The sequence below is a fragment of the Petaurus breviceps genome, unplaced genomic scaffold (assembly GCF_028583685.1).
Source record: "Petaurus breviceps papuanus isolate PSGF00001 unplaced genomic scaffold, PetGlider_PUasm1.0 99, whole genome shotgun sequence".
NCBI lineage: Eukaryota > Metazoa > Chordata > Mammalia > Diprotodontia > Petauridae > Petaurus > Petaurus breviceps.
Window position 1 is genome coordinate 6,649,444 of NW_027187465.1, and position 15,703 is coordinate 6,665,146.

Below are 15,703 nucleotides of genomic sequence, written 5' to 3' on the forward strand. Positions count from 1 at the left end.
TTCCCCAATTGATGAGCAGCCCTTCAATTGCCAATTCTTTGCTACCAGAGTTGCCATTAATATTTTTGTCTAGATAGGTCCTTTCTTCTTTTAAAAAAATCTCTCTCCTCCAAGTGATCTGTAATCTAGGGGGGAAAATGAGAACAACTCCCAATCCTAGAGCATTTTAAGGTTTCCAAAGCACTTTCCTCATAGCATGCTGATAGGTTAGACAATGAAAAGTTGGATTACCTCCATTTTACAGAAAACTAAAATCCAATGAGGGAAAATGATCCCAGGTCATACAACCAGGTAGTGTCAGAACTGGGAAGAAGAAAATCAGATCCAGACCTGTGATGGAACATGAAGATTATCTGCAATAGACCAACTTTCAAGTTCAAGCCTTTGCTATGTCATCCTATGCGGCCACATGATGACCTCTCTGGGCCTCAATTTCCTCGTAGATAAAAAGGATACAATAACAGCAAATAAGCCAGGATTCAAACCATAGACTTTTGATTCCCAATCCGATTACTTGTCTTTCAACTACTCTGTGCTATTTCTTTTGGATCCAGGAATAGTGGGAGGCTCAATGATACCATACTGACTCATCATAAGATAGTCACATAGGAAAAGATAATGTAAATACCTGTATCTTACAGGTAAGACAGATATTGAAATGTGATCAGAGTTCAGTGAATATTAGAGAAAGTAAGGGGTATAGTACTTCAGAGGGAGGAGCTTTTTTCTTTTTCTTAAAAACTAACATTTTAGAAAAAACCTGGGAAGTCTTATATGCTGTGAAGTGAACAGAATCATAAGAATGTTATACATAATAACAGCAATATTGTAACAATGATCATCTGTGAAAGTGTGTGAGCTACTCTGATCAATACAATGATTCAGGACAATTTTGAAGACTCATGATGAAAAATGCTATCCACCTCCAGGGAAAGAAGTGATGGAATCTGAGACAGATTGAAACAGATTTTTTTTTCACTTACTTTATTTTTCTTGTTTTTTGTGTGTTTTCTTTTGCAACACGGCTAACATGAAAATGTTTTTATTAACTTCACACTCCACAATATAATCAATATTATATTGCTTGTCCTCTCAAGGAATGACAGAAAAGCAGAAGGGAAGAAGAAGATTTGGAATTTGAAATCTTAAAAAACTGAATGTTTGAAAAAATTTAATGTAATTGGGAAATATTGAATGAAATAAGTAAAAATGTGCATTAAAAAAGCTAATATTTCTATGATGCCATATAGGCAAGACTGTCAGTCAATAAATATTTATTAAGAGTCTACTATGGGGGGCAGAGACAAGATGGCAGAGTAGAAGCACAAACTTGGCAAGGGCTCCAGCTCCAAACAATTCCAATACCTGTAAAAAAAAAGACTCTAAACAAATTTTAAAGCTACAGAACCCACAAAGCAGCAGAAAGAAACAAATCTCCTGCTGAAGACAGTTGGCAGGCCAGCAGGAAAGGTCTATTGCAGCATGCTGGGAGCTGAGTGCAGTGTGGTTCCAGCACCACTGCTACCCTGACCAGCAGTGTCCAGAACAGACTTCAGGAAAGTGGTAGCTTCCAGACTTCTTAACCCATAAATGCCAAAGACAAAGTAAAAGGTCAGTGTGGAACTCTGTTGGAACAAAGGGGAAACAAAGAGTGTGGTCTGGCTGCTGCCCCTGGAGCAAGAAGCAGGTGAGGGCATGGCGGCTGGTGTGGCTGCCTCAGGAGCTCCTGGCCTGCAGATTGTAGGGGGACCAAACAACCATTCAGAGGGTTATGGCTCTTTCTTTAACCTGCTTCCATCTGGATCACAGTCTTGGGTAGAGGTCCTGGGGTGTGTGACCAGTGAACCAGAGTGTGTGGGGATTGTAGAGAGAGCACCCATCTAATAGCTCCAGCAGCTGCAAAAACCCCAGAGATTTGGGACAAAGCTTTCTCCATTCTGGAAGCAGAGTTCTACCATGACAAAGAGCTCAAGAGTCAAGTAATCATCTGGCAATATGAGCAAGCACCAAAAGCACAAACAAATGATAGAATCCTTTTTTGGGGACAAAAAGAATCAAGGAATGGAGTGGCAGAAAGACAGCAAAGTCAGAACTCCTGCATCAAAAGCCTCCAAGAAATATATGAACTGGTTAAAGGCCATAGAGGAGCTCAAGAAGGATTTTGAAAATCAAATAAGAGAAGTAGAGGAAAAATGGGAAGAGAAATGAAAATTATGCAAGAAAATCATGAAAATGAGTCAACATCCTGCTAAAGGAGCCCCAGAAATACACTGAAGAAAATAACAACTTAAAAAATAGACTAATTCAAATGGCAAAAGAGACCCAAAAAGCCAATGAAGAGAAGAATGTCTTAAAAATCCAAATTTGCCAGATGGAAAAGGAATTTCAAAAATTCACTGAAGAGAATAACTCCTTCAAAATTAGATTGGAGCAAATGGAAGCTAATGACTTTATGAGAAATCAAGATACAATAAAACAGATCCAAACAAATGAAAAAATGGAAGGCAATGTGAAATATCTCATTGCAAAAACCCGCTGACCTGGAAAATAAATCCAGAAGAGATAATTTAAAAATGATTGGACTACCAAAAGCCATGATCAAAAAAAGAACCTAGACACCATCTTTCAAGAAATTATCAAGCAAAATTACCCTGATATTCTAGAACCAGAGGGCAAAATAGAAATTGAAAGAATTCACCCATCACCTCTTGAAAAAGATCCCCAAAAGACAATTCATAGGAATATTATAACCAAATTCCAGAGTTCCCAGGTCAAGGAAAAAATACTGCAAGTAGTCAGGAAGAAACAATTTGAGTACTGTGGAAACACAATCGGGATAACACAAGACCTAGCAGCTTCTACATTAAGGGATCGAAGGGCTTGAAATGTGACATTCCAGAGGTCAAAGGAGCTAGGACTAAAACCAAGAATCACCTACCAGCAAAACTGAGTATAATCCTTCAGGGGAAAATATGGTCATTCAATGAAATAGAGGATTTTCAAGGATTCTTTTTTTTTTCTTTAAGCAATTAGGATTAAGTAACTTGCCCAAGGTTACACAGCCAGTTCTTTTTTGTGTGGGTGTTAAGTATCTGAGGCCAGAACCATCCTGGGTCCTCTCGACTCCAGGGCTGGTGCTCTTACTCACTGCGCCACCTAGCTGCCCCAATTTTCAAGGATTCTTGATGAAAAAAAAACAAAACTGAACAGAAAATTTGACTTTCAAATACAAGAAGCAATAGAAGCATAAGAAGGTAAACAGGAAAAAGAAATCATAAGGAGTTTATTAAAGTTGAACTATTTACATTGCTACATGGAAAAATGATAATTGTAACTCATAAGACTGTTCTCCTTATGAGGATAGTTGAAGGGAATACACATGTGTATGTATATGTATACATACATATATATGTATGTATAGGAGAGTGTATGTGTATATAAATATATATGTGATTGTGGGCATATGTATGCTCATATATACATAGACAGAGGGCACAGGATGAGTTGAATATGAAGGGATGATATCTAAAAAATAAATTAATATGTGACAGAGGAATTTATTGGAAGAAGGAGAAAGGGAAAGATAGATTGGGGTAAATTATCTCATATAAAAGAGGCAAGAGAAAATTATTACAATGGAGGGGAAGAGCAGGAAGGTGAAAGGAATGAGATAACTTTACTCTCATTGAATTTGGATTAAGGAGGGAATAACATACATACTCAATTGGGTATCTTACCTTACAGGAAAATAGCGGAGTAGGGGATAAGAGGGGGGATGATAGAAGGGAGGACAGATTGGGGGAGAGGGTAGTTAGAAGCAAACATTTTTGAAAAGGGATAGGGTCAAAGGAGAAAATAAAATAAGTCGGGGGTAGGACAGGATGGAGGGAAACATAGTCTTTCACAATGTAACAATTAGGGAAATGATTTGGGTAACTACACAAGTACAACCTATATTAAATTGCTTATCTTCCCAGTGGAGGTGGGTAAGGAGGGAAGAAGGGAAAAAATCTGGAGCTCAAAGTTTTTAAAACAAATGTTTAAAAAAAATTGGTTTTTTACATGCAACTGGGAAATAAGATATACAGGCACTGGGATATAGAAATCCATCTTGCTCTTCTAGGAAGTTAGGGGATGATGGGGGAGGATATAAGAGAGAACAGACTGGGGGAAGGGGTATTCAGTTGGCTCGCTATTTTGGGGTGGGGTAGAGGAAAGATGGGGAAAAAAACTGTAACTCAAAATGTTGTGGAAATGAATGTTGAAAACTAAAAATAAATTAATTAATTTTTTAAAAAAGAGTCTACTCTGTACTAGGTCCTGTGCTAAACACAACAAATGCCCCCAAAAAAGGGCAAAAGGTGGTCCCTACCCTAAAGTAGCATACAACCTAGTGTGTAAAACTACAGACAAATATGTATGAATGATTTCATTATTATTATTACTATAGCTAACATTCATATAGCATCTATTATGAGCCAGGCACTGTGTTAAACACTTTATAATTATTCTATCATTTGATTCTCCCCACAACCCTGGAAGGTAGCTGCTGCTTTTATCCCCATTTTACAGAAGAGGAAACTGAGACAAATAGAGGTTTTAGTGACTTGCCTGGAGTTGCAGAGCTAGATCATGTCTGAGGCCCCATTTGAACTCAGTTTGTCCTGACTCCAGATCCAGTGTTCTACCCACTGCAAAACCTAACTATTCTACCTATACAACATAAATAAAATATAATTATGAGAGGGAAGGCACCAGAACTAAGAGGGGTTAGGAAAGGCTTCCTGTAAAGATCTAGATTTTAGTTGGGACTTAAAGGAAACTGGGGAACCCAGTGGATGGAAATGAGGAGGAAGAGCATTCAAGGAATGGGGAACAGTCTGGGGAAATGCTCAACACTCCTACATTTAGAGATCACAGCATTTAAAAGCTGAGAGCAACCCCAGAGCTCGTCTAGTTTCTAGCTGTTGTTGTTCAGTCATTTTCAGTCGTGTTGGACTCTTGGAGCCCCCATTTGAGGTTTTCTTGGCAGAGATACTAGAGTGGTTTACCATTTCCCTTTCCAGCTCATCTTCCAGTAAAGGGCAGGGGTGGGGGGGGCGGATAGATCTGTTAATTGAAGGGGGGGCAACTAGGTGGCACACAGATAGAGCTCCAAGACTAGAGTCAGGAAGACCTGAATTCAAATCTGACCTCAGACACCTACTAGTTGTGTGTTCCTGGACAAGTCACTTAACTCTATTTTCTTCAGTTTCCTCATCCGGCCATCTTTCCCAAGCTATCTCCTCTGCCCACAAATGAGGCAGTTTTCCCAGGAGAATTCAGTCCCTTTGGATATATTGTCATTTCTTACCACTAGGTGTCAGGACTGGGCTAGTCACCAAAGATATCCCTTTTCCTTAGGAGAATAAGATGTCAGAGCTACAGGGAACCTCAGAACACAGAGTTTAGAGCTCAGGGATAGACAGAACTTATTACATGAAATCTGGAATATCAGGACTGGGAAGGACCTGAGAACATAAAGTATCAGAACTGGGAAGCAACATAGAACTCAGAATGTCAGCGCTAGAGGGAACCTTAGAACACAGAATGTCAGAGCAGGGGAGCTTAGAATATAGAATGTCAGAGTGGGGAGCTTAGAACATAGAATGTCAGAGCTGTGGGAACCTTAGGATCATAGAACATGAAAAAGGAATAAAACCTCAGAATCAGATTCTCCGAGCATTGAGTGGTGAGAGGCGGTTTGTAACTTGATAGGATAGATAGACATATGAAGAGAGACACAGGAGAGAGAGAGAGAGAGAGAGAGAGAGAGAGAGAGAGAGAGAGAGAATGGGTAGACAGGATGGACAGATGGATGAATGGACGGATGGATGGATGGATGGATGGATGAATAGGAAGAGATAGAGACAAATGGATAGAGAGATAGGAAGATGGATACATAGAAAGTTATAGCTATACAGAAGTACATATGTATATATATACAGTCTCTCTACACATACATAATATAATATTATAAAAATCTTAGTATATTTTTAAGTTTAAATAGTTCAAAAAATATGTAGACTTTTAGAATAGCATATATATGTATGCATATAAAGTATGCATAAATATATATGCATGTATGCACATGTGTTGTATGTATATACACATACATATATGTACACATGTGTATATGTGTACACTCTTCTGGGACACTGGGCTCCCACCTTCTCCCTAGGAAGCTAGTTATTTAATACCAGGAGCCATTGCAATGTGTATTAGTAAAGTGTTAGATTTGAAGTAAAAAAAACCCTGAGTTCAAATCCTGCCTGAGATACTTACTAGCTATATGACCATGTACAAAGTCATTTCACCTTTTAGACTCAGTCTCTTTACCTGTTAAATGGGGATGGCAATACTTTCCCCTACTGTGATAGTAATGGCAATTAAAGATTCCCCTGTATTGGCTTGGTTTTCAAATTGATTGTGTTAAAACCCAGAGTTTGTTAATCCCACCTGTGGGATGGGCTTGTTGATGTGAAAAGAAAGTCCTGAACTGGGAGGAGCTGGTGATGTAGATTTGGAGAGACACTAGAGAGAGGCGGAAGATCTTTTTGGAAGCAGCACCTCGTGGAGAGAGAGAGACTAAGAGAATTGCTGGTGGCCGCTTTGAATTGCCCTGGACTTTTGAGACCTGCCCCCTGAGCTGCCAAGGACTGAGGAGACATGGCTGTTTTGCTGGTACTTTGTCTGTCTGTTTTGATGTTGTTTTGCCAGATTTGTCCACTGGTGAAAGACAGTCCTTTTGTTGAAGAAGTCCTGGAACCTGGCTGTTCGCTAAGAAACCCTGAGACTGTCCTGCAGACAGAAAGTGAATACTGTCCACTGGTGAGGGACAGTGCTGTTGTTGCAGGGGTCTGGAGACTGTCCTGCAGACAGAATGAATACTGTCCACTGGTGAAGGACAGTGCTGTTGTTGCAGGGGTCTGGGAGCCTTTCTGTTGGTTCAGAAGCCCTGAAGAAGGATTTTCTTGTTGTATGTTTACAGAAATCCTGGGAGAGGGCTTTGCTAATGTGTTCAGGGGTTCTAGGACTGTTCTACAGACAGAGGATAAATTCATGAAGGGACTGGCAATGTATCTTATGGCCTTGCTAAGCCTTGTCTCCCCAGGAACTAAGATTGCTGAGAACTTGCCTCGAGTCAAGATGAAGAAAAGACCTCCATTTGGGTATTAAGTGCTGTGTTTAAACTTGATGTAACTCTGGGGTAGATTCAATTGTGATCCAGGGGTGGGGAACTTTTGACCTTATGTTTGGAAACTAATCTCCATTTAAGAAGAGGGGCTTTGTGGTGGACTTAATTAAGGTATAGCCTAGGGGTGGAGAAGTATTTAGAACAGAGACTTTGTAATTGATTGAATGATTGGAAGGTCCTGGGGTGGGGTAGTACTTGGAGATTATTTAATCACACTTAGTAAATGCTGTATTTTGAATGATGTCATGTTTTGATCTTCTCTGTTCTTGGTTTGTCACTGAATAAAATAGAGAGCACCTATGCTGGTATTTTGAACCTGGGAAGTTGCCTTTCTTTGGCATTACATTACACCTACCCACCTCTTAGGTTTGTTGGAAGGTAGGTGTTTTACCACCCAGACTCATTCCCCCATAAGTAAAGGTTCATCTCCCACCTCCATGTTTGTCCAGGCTCTCCCGCATGGCAGGAATGCCATCTTCCAAGCTTGGCTCCTGCTGTGTCTCCCTGCAGAGGCTTTTCTGGTTTCCTCTAGTTTGTAATGCCCTCTCACCACCACCATCACTTTGTGTTTATTTATCATTTCTGTATTGGTGTCCACAGAACTGAACTCGGACTCGGTTACATAGGAGAGTGAGAGGGACTGGGCCTCTGATATCCTTGATGTAGGAAACTCCCAGAGGAGGTGATCCCTCCTACCAAAGCAGATCGGTCCATACTCTGCAACTGACAGCTGCCTAGAGTGTGGAGAAAGAAAACGGCTTGTTCAGGGACACTGCATCACCACCAGAATGTGTCAGCCAGTCTTTAAGACTATGACCCTATGCCCAATCATACTGCCTGTCAGCTAGTATGAACATACTACGTGTCTAATAAATGCTTATTGATCTTTATCATCATCATCCAGAGAAGGGCCAGGTACACAATAGGTGCTTAAATGCTCATTAATTGATCAGTCAATAGACATTTAGTAAATATCTACTGTGTACCAAGCACTCTGATAATACTCCATGATCTAAGGCCCCTGCTAGCTCTGAATTCTCCTTCTAGGTGCACACAGGGAGTATTTCATACATGTTTACTGCCTACCTGACTATGCTAAGTACTGTAGATACAGAGAAATTTAAAAAAGACAGTCTGGACTGTTGGGGATCTCAAAGTCTAAATTAATATCAGCAAATCACCAAACAGCAGGTCAAGGCAGGACGTGTTGGGAAGGATGCCCAGCACTGACAGGCAAACACCTGTTCAAAGGTGGGCCCAGGTGGCATAAATTACAAGGTGAGGTAGTGAGGAGGAGGATTTCCTGGGAACGTCAACAGCAGCTGAGAGGCAGGGCTGCTGGTTCACATACACTTGGGGGGGCGTTCCCCCCCATGGTCGAAGCCATGACCCTGAGTCCGGAAACTGGCAAACTGTCGCCCTGGAGAGCAAGGAGAGCAGGCCACCCAGGGAGAAAGATCAGTGGCACTCTCACTGGGTCTCTGCCCTGGGGCCCTCCTTCCTTTCCAGAGCATCAGGGAAGATGGAGAAAGGTTTTCACACTTAAAAGTGCAATATCGAGCGCTTTTTATGGAGGTTCCTTAGAACGAGGAAGGTCAGGCCTGGGAGGGGCTCTACAACAGGGGATGGCAGAGCCAGGAGGGGACTTGGAACAGGGGATGTCCGAGTTAGGAGGGGTCCTAGAACAAGGAATATCAGCATTGGAAAGGGTCCTAGAATAGGCAATGTCAGAGCTGGGAGGAGCCTTAGAACAGGGGATGTCAGAACTGGGAGGACTCCAGTGATCATTTATCCCAAGATCCCCCAAAATTTTACAGGTAAATACAATGGCCAGAGAGAATCAACATGTCCAAGGTAACATACAGCTCTGACCTGGATCGAAATTTTCCTTGAAACCGTTAACAAATGAGAAAACTAGACACTGTGCCATTGCCCTGAAAAACAAACAAACCCCCAAATCCTAGTTTAAGTGAACACTGTTCCCAAGCAGTGGTCCCTGGTTCTTCCTGTTTGCCAGGTTCTGTGTTCTAAGGTCTTCCCCTGCTCTAAGGCCCCTCCTAGCTCTAACGACACTTCCGGCTTTAACCTTCTGTGAGTCTAGCATAATCATGAACTCTTCATAGTGTAGCTCACCGGACGGGCAGAGGGTCATAACAATTGCTAGACTTCTCAAGGTCAGTGGAAAGATCGCTGTCTCTGGAGTCAGATTAAAGCCCACCTCTAATACTACCTGTGTTCAGGTCCCTTCACCTCCCTGAGCCTCAGTTCCCTTACCTGTAAAATGAGCAAATTGGACTAGGTGGCTTCTCTAGTCCCTTCCAGCTCTAGGATATGCTAAAACAGATTAACTCTGCACCATCTGAAAGAAATTCTAAGACCAAAAAGTTTTCCTGTGCAGGGGAGTGGAACAAGATTAAAGGAAACCCAGAGAGGAAGAGAAGGAGGTGGAAGGAGGAGGAAGGGGGAAAGGAGGAGAAGAAATGAGGGGGACATGTAGGAGAAAGAGGAAGAGAAGGAAGAGGGGAAGGAAGAGGAGGAGGGGGAAGGAGGAAAAGGAGGGAGAAGGAGGAGGAAAAGGAGGGAGGAGGAAGAGGGTGACATGGAGGAGAGGGGGGAGGGGGGAAGGAAGAGGAGGAGGAGGAGGAGAGGAAGAAGAAGGGGAGAGGAAGGAAAGGAAGGGGGAAGAAGAGGAAGAGAACGAGGGGAAGGAAGAGGAGGGCAAGAGCCTAAGGAGGTAGAGCCACAGGATCTGGAATTACCTAGCCACCATTCTATTTTAACAAAAGCCAGTCAGTGTCTCTAGGCTTCAGAGAGTGAGAGAAATGACAGCAGAGATAACTAAGACTTAATTCTGCTAGGACCAGTTCTGGGGAATGTGCAGGTCCAGCCACCAGAACTGGTCTTGCTCTCTCTGGTACTTCTTTGGACACTCTGGGCCAACGCTTTCTGTGGCTGCCTCCCTACTGGAGAATCGGGTCATCTCTATCTCTGACCATCCCAGGCACTTCCTCCTGTGGGGAGTGACTCAGTCACCCCAAATCCCAACGGAATCTGTGTCTTTTGTTCCCTCACGTGGGCATAGATAAACCCTAATCACTTCAAGAGTCTCCAGGGACTCAACATGACTAAGCATGGCTCGCAGCTGGGATAGGGAGGAGAAGGACCAAGCCCTGTTCTTTTCTCGGGTCTCCAGTCCAGTTTCCTAGACATGACCTTCCCTAGACAAACTCTGAAATCATAGGCAGAATAGTCAGGAGTCTTGGATTCTAGTCCCAAGTCTGCTGAGGACTTGCTGTGTGTCCTTAAGCAAGTCACATTTCTTCTCTGAGATCAGTTTCCTCATCTGTCAAAAGGTTTGGAGCTCATCAAGAGAAGAGTGACCAAGGTGGTAAGAAGACTGTAGATATACTTGGAACCACTTGGAGGAATCACAAACATTCAGCCTGTAGAAGAGACAAGCCAGGGCGGCCAGGTAGCACAGCAAGTAAGAGCCCCGGCTCCAGTGTCAGGATGACCTGGGGATCGAATCCAGGCTCAGACACTTAGCACCCACCCAGAAACACCTGGCTGTGTAACCTTGAGCAAGTTACTTGCCCCCAATTGCTTAAAAAAATAAAAAAGAAGAGACAAGCTATGGAAAACAAGATTAGTCTCTTTAGCAGTAATAAGAATAACAATGACAACAATAATTAAAGTCACATAGATGTTAAATACATCAGCCTATCTGAATTTCACAACTCTCCTGGGAGAGTGACCCACAAATATTATTTTGCAGAGGAGAAAACTGAGACCACAAGTGGCTAAGTTATTTGCACACATGATCACATCACTAATATGTCAGAGGTGAGATTGGAACCTAGGCAGTTTCTCTGCATCAAAAGATCTCTCACATGGCAGAAGGATTACTCGATTTGTCAGACTCAGCCAGCCCACAGACTAAATGCCTCTTGATAACATCTGCTCAGTCACAGAAGATGAAATAAGATTTGGTTGGTTTCTTGTTTCAGAGAGGCAGATCTCAGTTCTATATGAGTGAAAACTTCCTAACAATTAGCATCGGCCAAAACTAGGATGGACTCTGACAATAGGGAGTAAGTGTCCAAGCAGCAGAGGCTGCATAAATTACTTATCCAGGAAACTGCCTAGGGCATTAGTGGGAGGCAGGGGTTCCACCAGTTGGCCTCTAAGGTACCATGCTGAACTTCCTGCCAACACTTGCTTGTTAAGACTTGTCAGCAGACTTGACCACTGAGCTGTCATAACTTGCATTTTGTGTGTTTATTTGGAAAATAATGTAATCACTATGACTTTAACTCTGTTACACAACAGATGAAACATGTATGAATGGTTTTTCAAATTTTCTTTTCTTCTTTCCTTATGCTTCCATCAACCCCTTATTTTTATTCAAAGCACCCCAATTGTACCTGAGGCTACTACTGCCCCCCTCATCATTAAAGTGTCCCCCCAAGGGATGGTATTACCTATTTTAGGAACCTATGGTGGAGCTAGTCTATACCTAATTATTTGCAGACAGTCTTCCCCTTTCAACTGTGAAGATCCCGAGCTTTCTCTGTATCCTCAGGGCTTAACACAATTCCAGGTGCTTAATTAATGTTATTGACTGGCTAAGATTATGAGCTATTTACTCTTTGGGGAATGACCCGGGAGAATAATTCCCTTAAAGCCAGCTTAATTCCTCTCTGACCATTCCCCTCAAGGGCTCTCCAGATGACCTAATCTAATTAGAGGGACTTCCTTCCCTCTGATCAATACCCTTTAATGACATGGGGAAATAGGGGGAAAGGGACAGGCTTTAGGTATGTTATTATTCTAATCCCTTCAAGAAAAGACTTATATCTTAGCTGGACTTCAGGTATATCTGGTTCTAAAGTTGGCTACTACCCTTAAATTATTTTATGGGGCCTCAGCTTTGCTCTTGATGTCCTCTGAAGCAGCTACTTGGCATAATGGATTAAATGCTTGGCCTGGAGTCAGGAAGGTCTGAGTTCAAATCCTACCTCAGGCACTTCCTAGTTATGTGATGCTAGGCAAGTTGGTTACCTCAGTTTCCTCATCTGTAAAATGGGCATAATAATATCATTTACCTCTCAAGATTGTAATGAGGATCAAACACAATACTGTTTGTCATTATTTTCAAAGGGGACCTTTACCAGGTGATGTCTTGACTTGCACATGAATTGGATTTAAGAGAGACAGAGCTGCACATAATCCTCAGCCTCACTCTCTCCTCCAGTCATCTAAGTCCAGTGGCAGGACAAAAGTCAACATGACTGGTGACAGCCTGGGATGCAGGAGATGATGTGGCTTCTTTGTCTGCCCAAGCTTTAAGGGTTCTCCTAGAACACTGGAACAAATTGTTCTCATCTTCCCATTCCCCAGGGAAAGTGTCTGCATGCTTGGCCACACATCCCCCTGATTCAGGGACAGCTCTGAGGCCTGTCAGTTACCCTCCACCTGAGTTAGCTTGCCTGCCCAGATGGTTTTACCCTGATGAGCCCCAGGTGAGAGGTTGGCGAAGGTGGACCCCAAGGTAGATGGGCAGCCCTCACATCAGAGGTGCTGGTCCTACTTGAACACCCCATACACAGTGCCTGGCACAATGTAAGCCCTATATACATCTTATTCCTTTGCCTTCCCCACCCCTTTTCCTAAGAGAAAGGAATTTGGCCGGATAGGAAAGTGCAGAAGGATTCCAGTGGCAGGCTTGTTTCCTGAGAAGTTTGATTTAAGAACTGATAAAGTTTCCTTTCCTTCTAAGTTTAGAAAGAATTTTTAGGCTGAAGAAATATTCAGTTCTTAATATTTTCCATTAAACTTAAAAAAGAGAGGTTTTAATAGGCTTTCACACAGACAATGTTTACTTATATCTAGGCCAGCCTCAGCCATTTTTCACTTTAGTCCAGGGCCATCCAAGAAGCAGCTTCCTTGCTCTCCCTCCTGTCCAGTCTCCTACCCTTGGGAAAAGGGGAGAAAAATGCCATTCTGATGGGATTTAGGCTCTGGAAACTCCCTTGAATCTTCCCACTTGATCTGGCGTTCCCCAGAGGCCAAAATTCTTCCATTATTAATATGAATGAATCTGTTACTCTTAATCTAGCCTAGCCCTGCATTGTCTGTCATCTCCAGGTAGCCTTCAGCTACCTCCCACCCTTGATCCTATCAAAATATCTATGACCAAATCTGTCACCCTTAAACTAGCCTAACCTTCCATAGTCAGTTACCTATCTGATTGCCTCTGTTTCCCACCCTTGATTCCATCTAAATCCCATTCTCTTGGTTAGTGAAGTCTGACACCAGTCCCATCAAGACCCTCCCTAGACACCTCCTCCTAGACTACTAGACCACCCCTGGACCCCTCCCACAATCTTTCTGATAATCAGATCCATCTTGCCTCCCTGAAGATTCCATCTGGCTCAGACTCAGAATGTCAGATTGTTCTGGCCCACTTGTCAATACGAGTGTCACAAATTCGTAGGCTCCTTAGGTTCCTTAAGAGTCTACCCAATATGGTGAATCTTTAATAAACTTTGTTTTACTTGGCTGAGAGGAGGCTTGAGTCAAATTCATTCAGCAGGACCTGGTATGTCAGTATTTTGGGGTCTCAGGCAACCCTAAACCCCAAACCTCAACAATTCCACCATGCCATGTTTCTTACCTGGTCTCCTGCCTCCCTGGGGAAGAAGAGAAATGCTGTTCCATCTCACTAGGTCTTCAGTTTGGTCCCCAGTCTCCTTTAGGAGGAAGAGAAATGCAATTTCATCTTCTTCTAGTCTCCTGCCTTTGGTGAAAGGGGAGAAAATTCCGTTCTATTAAACCTGATCTCCTGCATCTAGCTAGAAAAGGAAAAACAGTTTTCTATTTTCTGAGAGAGGCCATTCCATTGAGTCTCCAGCCTGGTTTTCTACCCTAGAGAAAGGGGAGTAAAACCATTTTTTTTAGTTCTAAGTACCTGTCTCACTTCTCAAACTGCCTAAGATCCTGAGAGGATTCGACCCTAGGGCAATGGACAAGAAAATTCTAATTCCTCAATCATTAACAACACCCTCCATTTCTACCACCTCCCTTCATTCCCTTTCCTCTCAGCCAAACCTCTCAAATATCTCACTCTAAAGGTACCCAAATTTGCTTCCACATTAAATCTTTTTTTTTTTTCCCTTTCCTACCTGTTCCATGTTCTGGCTCTTACTGAGACCTAGCCCCCTCCTGGAGGATGAAACCTCCCTGACCTCACTTTCTAGTACTGGTTGCTCTTTGACTCATTGCCATGATTTACAGGTCTATGTGGGCGAGTAGGACTACTCTTCATTCCCCTTTGCCACTTCCAGTAATTCCCATCACCAGCACTCAGTAATATCTCCTCCCTCAAGCTTCATCCAGTTCACAGCTACCACCCAATGAAAACTCTGGTAGTCATTGCTAGCCCCTTTTCTTTCCTCAATGAGTTCAGTGCCTGGCTCTTGAACTTTCAATTCTCTTTAGCCCCTGCCCTCATACTAGGAACTTTACCACACATACTGATAAGCTCTCAAGCACCCTAACCTCAGGGTTCTTCAACTTACTCATTCTCCTTGACTTCTCACCACATGCCTCAGTCATGCACAGTGTCAGACCCTTGATCTTGTCATCACCCACAAATACTCTACTACCATGTTCACAAAGTATGAAATTCCCTTATCTGATTTCTCTCTCAGTTCAGTCATTTCCAGTCATGTCTGACTCTCCCTGACCCATTTGGGGTTTTCTTGGCAAAGATATGGGAGTGGAGTGGTTTTTCCACTTCCTCCTCAAGTTAATTTTTACAGATGAGGAAATTGAGGTGAACAGGTAGTGACTTGCCCAAGGTCACACAGCTAATAAGTATCTGAGGCCAGATTTGGACTCAGGAAGATGAGCCTTCCTGACTCCAGGCCTGGCTCTCTGTGTACTATGTATGACACCCTTTAGTGCCCTATCTTATTTCAATCTATCTTCATTCTTCTTCTTCCTCTGCTTTACAACCCCAAACCCTCTTCTTTTTTCTTTTTTTTTCTTTTTTTTTTAATTTTTCTAAAGCAATTGGGGTTAAGTAACTTGCTCAAGGTTACACAGCCAGTTATTTCTGGGTGTGGTGCTGAGTGTCTGAGCCCAGGATTCGATCTCCAGGTCATCCCGACACTGGAGCCAGTGCTCTTACTCGCTGAGCCACCTGGCTGCCCCTAAGCAATTGGGGTTAAGTAACTTGCTCAAGGTTACACGACCAGGTGTTTCTGGGTGGGTGCTAAGTGTCTGAGCCCGGGATTCGATCTCCAGGTCTTCTCAACACTGGAGCCGGTGCTCTTACTCGCTGTGCTACCTGGCCGCCCCTCCCTCTTCTTTTTTCACAACATAATATCCATTCACTGGACCCCTCAATTCTTTCCCAGACTATCTCACCTCTGCACTAGCTATAATCTTTCCTCCCTTCCT